At 37.4% G+C, this 5,189-nt stretch overlaps 1 pseudogene; it reads left to right on the plus strand.

The window, feature by feature from the left end:
- The first annotated feature begins 3,287 nt into the window (after nucleotides 1–3,287).
- Nucleotides 3,288–4,095, plus strand: LOC132520464 (mitochondrial import inner membrane translocase subunit Tim17-B-like; annotated as a pseudogene).
- Nucleotides 4,096–5,189: the final 1,094 nt, after the last annotated feature.

The following is a 5,189-nucleotide window of genomic DNA, read 5'->3' on the forward strand; positions in this document are numbered from 1 at the left end:
TCAACTGATAAGTTAATAAGCCACTTAATATACATTTAAAAAGGTATACCAGATTAGGAACTTATATTACTGTAAAGAATGTTGACTGGTGATTATGGCTCATGGTTAACGGCAAAGAGACACTAAATATCTGTGTTTAAAGGAGAGAGTTTGATAATTTGGAATAGATACTTCATTCATGACTTTATGGGAGTTAGAAGGAAAGCTATATTGTCACCAAATAGCATCTTAGCTTCCACAGTACCTCAATTTATCAAAGTAGATTAAACCACCACAAGGTGGTGGGGAGGAGAAGAGAGAGAGAGAGGTCGGTCTCCTTCCCAGTGGACTGTATCAGGAGGCTCTGAGACAACTCCTAGAGGCTAAGAATGTGTACCAGAGAGACTGACATCATGGCTACATGTTTTTTAGGTTAAGAAATCTATAGGCCCCCACTCTGCTGTTTTGGTAACTAGAGAAGAACCTGGTAAGAATTTCTTAGGAGAATGTAAATTGCATCTCCTGGAGTACAGAAGCAAATATTAACACAGGGAGTGGTGTCCATTTAGAGTTAGGCTGCTAGTATTAATGGTATCAGAGGGGTGTGAAAAGACCATGATGAAATGTGCCTGGGAAGAAGACGATGGGATGGCCAACTCCAGTTACTTGTGACCTTAAGAACTCAGGTGATAGGGCCTCAACTTTTACTGTGAATCTGCTTAAAGATGTACAGAGGTTTTTGAAAGAAAAGAAACCTTTGAAATGCTTAAGGTTTGGCTCTGAGTGGTGAAACTAGCATGGTCTAATCATTTTGGTGTATGCTGTATGTTTGTGTGCTGAAAGGATCTTCAAATCCATATCAACTGTAATAAGTCAGACAAAACAGCTTTCTGAAGAGCTTTCTCATAACTGAGAATTTTCAGAGCTTATAGCCATTCTGTGAGTAAAACATTGTTTCATACCTCTGATGGCCAAAGTGTCAATCAGAGAGCTTAAAGAATTTCTCAGAACCATGCAAATTGTAAGAAACACAGATGAGTTTCCAATATAGAATTATTGGTAACATTCATTTTTTTCAATTTACAAAGCTGCCTCTATCTCATTCTTTTATGTAAGTTTACACATAATCTTTTCACTTTTAAAATGCAGAGATGTAAAATGAGCCATAAATTTCAAAATTTTAAAAATTAATGAATTTTAATTTTCTACTTTTAGCTTATTTTTTATTGAGATATAATTCACAGGCCATAAGATTAACCATTTTAAAGTGTAAAATTTATTTGCTTTTAGTATATTCATAGAATTGTGCAAATGTAACCATTACATAATTTCAGAATATTTTCATCACCCAAAAAAGAAATCCTGTACCGATTAGCAGTCACTCCCCATTCCCTCCACACCCAGCCTATGAAGGTCACTATCTTTCTTTCTCTTAGATTTGTCTATACTGGACATTTCATGTAAATGAAATAATAAAATTTGTAACTTTTTGTGGCTAGCTTCTTTCACACGTCTTTCAATTTTTCATCCATGTTGTAACATGTATCAGTATTTCACAACCTAGATAAAATGGACTAATTCCTTAAGAGATACAGTCTGCAGAAAAATCACGCGAGAAGAAATACACAATCTGAATATACCTATTCTATTAAATAATTGACTCAATAATTAATAACCTTTCAAGACAGAAAGCACGAAGCCCAGATGGGTTCACTGTGAATACACCAAATATTTAAGGAATAAATTATTCCAATTCTCTACAACTACTTTCAGAGGAAAGAAGCAGAGGAAATACTTCCTAACTCATTCTATGAGGCCAGCATAACCCTAATATTAATACCAACAAAGACATTATAAGAAAAGAAAACTATAGACCAATATCTCTGAGGAACATAGATGCAAAAATCCTCAACAAAATATTAGCAAATCACATCCAAAAAAATTTAAAAAGAATTATTCCCCACAATCAAGTGAGATTTATCACAGGTACACAAATCTAGTTCAGATTTTGAAAATCAAATAATGTGATACATCACATCAACAGGCTGAAAAGAAAAATTACATGATCATATCAAAACATGCAGAAAAAGTATCTGACAAAATTCAACACCCATTCATGATAAAAAACTTTCAGAAAACTAGGAATAGAGGAGAACTTCATCAACTTATTTTAAAAATTTGCAAAAAACCTACAACTAATGTCATACTTCATACTGAAAAACTCAAAGCTTTCCCAAAAGGATTAATAACAAGGCAAGGATGTCCCCTGTTTTTAAACATCATCCTGGAAGTTCTATCTCATACAATAAGAAAAATAGTATACAGACTAGAAAGGAAGAAATAAGACTTTGTTGGATGACGTTATTGTCTACATAGAATATTTAAAAGTATTGACAAAAAATTTCCTGGAACTGATAAGCAATATAGCAAGGTTGTAGGATAAAAGGTTAATACAAAAATCAATAACTTTTCTTATATACTGCAATAAACAAGTATAACTTGAAATTAAAAACATATTACCATTTATATTAGCACTACAAAGTTTTTAATTTTAAAAAATTAAAATCTTTGGTAGAACTCTAAGAAAAAATATGTAAGGTCTATATGAGAAAAACTACAACAATCTGATTAAATATATCAAGGGAGAACTAAATAAATGGAGAGATATTCCATGTTGTGCATGGAAAGACTCAATATTGCCAAGATGTTAATTCTTCCCAACTTGATTTATAGAGTCAATGCAATCCCAATGAAAATCCGGCAAGTATTTTGAGGATATTTACAAAGTGATTCTAATGTTTATAGAGAGGCAAAAACCCAGATTAACTAACTCAATATTGAAGGAGGAGAACAAAGTTGAGGACAGACAGTACTTGACTTCAAGGGTTAACTATTAAGCTACAATAATCAAGACACTGTAGTCAAAAGAATAGACAAATATATCAATGGAACAGAAAAGAATGCCCCAAAATAGACCCATGTTGATATAGTCCACTGATTTTTGACAAAGGAGTAGGGGCAATACAATGGAACAAAGGTAGTCTTTTCAAGAAACGGTGCTACAACCAGTGGACATGCACATGTAAAATATTGAATCTAGACACGACCTAACACCTTTTATATAAATGTACTTTAAATATACTTTATGTATATTTAATGCATATTTAATAAAGTACATAAAATCTACTATAAATGTACTTTAAATATACTTTATATAAATGTATCACAGAACTAAATGAAAAATGCAAAACTGTAGAACCGTTAGAAGACAACAAAAGAGAAAACATAGGCAGCCGGACGCCGGCGCCATGGAGTAGTACGCTCGGGAGCCTTGCCCATGGCGAATTGTGGATGGTTGCGGTGGCGCCTTCACTATGGGTGTTATCGGTGGTGGAGTCTTCCAGGCCATTAAGGGCTTCCGCAATGCCCCTGTCGGAATTCGGCACCGAATGAGAGGCAGTGTCAACGCTGTGAGGATCTGAGCCCCTCAGATTGGAGGTAGCTTCGCAGTGTGGGGGGGCCTGTTCTCCACCATCGACTGCGGTCTGGTGCGGCTGCGGGGCAAGGAAGATCCCTGGAACTTCATCACCAGTGGAGCATTGACCGGGGCTGTGCTGGCTGCCCGCAGTGGCCCATTGGCCATGGTGGGCTCAGCAATGATGGGAGGCATTCTGTTGGCCCTCATCGAGGGTGTTGGCATCCTCCTCACTCGCTACACTGCCCAGCAGTTCCGCAATGCACCCCCATTCCTGGAGGACCCCAGCCAGCTGCCCCCTAAGGAGGGTACCCCAGCCCCAGGCTACCCCAGCTATCAGCAATACCACTGAGGAAGTGACCGCCTGTCATCGCCACCGTGGGAGCTCCTCCTTGGTTCCCTCCGCGATGATCTACCTCGAAGGGAGGGCTGGCTCCCTGTTGGCCCTGGGACCCTCCAGAGAGGGCCTCTACTCTGTTCCCTTATCCCAGGTTGGGGGTGGGGCACCCCAGCTGCCCTGATGGGTGGGTCCCTTCTCTCTCAGGCACCCCAGCCCCCACACATATGTAACAAGCTCTCACCCCAGTCCCTTTGCATGGTGCCCTGATCAGTATTTAAAGCCAGTTTTGAAATGCCAAAAAAAAAAAAAAAAAAAAGAGAAAACATAGATGGGCTTGGGTATGGTGACGCCTTTTTAGATATGACATCAAAGGCATGACTTGGGAAGGAAAAGTTGATGAACTGAACTTCATGAAAATTAAAAACTTTTGCTCTGCAAATACTGTCTCAGGAGACAAGCCAAAGACTGGGAGAAAGTATTTGCAAAACACAAATCTGATAAAGATCTCTTATCCAAAATATACAAAGACTATTAAAACTCAACAGTAAGAAAACAAACAACTACATTAAAAATGAGCTAAAGATTTTAACCAATGAAAATCTATAGATGGCAAATAAGCACATGAAAAGATGTTCAATATCACATATCATTAGGGAATTTCAAATTAAGACAATGAGCTATCACTACATACCTGTTAGAATGGCTACAGTCCTAATGTTGGCAACGCCAAATGCTGACAAGTATGTGGGGCAACAGGAACTTTCATTTCCTGGTGGTACATTCATTTAGGAAAATGGTGTGCAAGCTTCTTACAAAACTTGACATATTCTTACAATACAATCCAGCAATCATGCTCCTTTGTATTAAACCAAAGGAGTTGAAAACATGTCCACACAAAAAGTTGCACCCAGATATTTATAGGAGCTTTATTAATAATTTCCAAAACTTTGTATACAGTCACGGTGTCCTTCAGCAGATAAGTCAATTAAAAATTGTGATACATTCAGACAGTGAAATACTATTCAGCACTAAAAGGAAATGAGCTATTAAGCCATGAAAAGTCATGGAGGAACATAAATGTGTGTTACTAAGTGAAAGAATCCAATCTGAAAGGCTATATACTGTATGATTCACTATGTGACATTCTGGAAAAGGCAAAATTATGGAGACACTAATCAGTGGTTGCAAGTGGTTAGTTGGGAAAGAGGGATGAATTGGAAGAGCACAGAGGCTTTTTAAGGTGGTGAAACTATTCTTTAAATGGTGGATACATGCCGTTATACATTTGTCAGAACTCACAGAATATACAACACTGAGTGAACCCTAATGTAAACTATGGACTTTGGGTGACAAGGATATATCAATGTTTGTTCATGCATTGTAACAAATGGACCA

The sequence above is a fragment of the Lagenorhynchus albirostris genome, chromosome 5 (assembly GCF_949774975.1).
Source record: "Lagenorhynchus albirostris chromosome 5, mLagAlb1.1, whole genome shotgun sequence".
NCBI lineage: Eukaryota > Metazoa > Chordata > Mammalia > Artiodactyla > Delphinidae > Lagenorhynchus > Lagenorhynchus albirostris.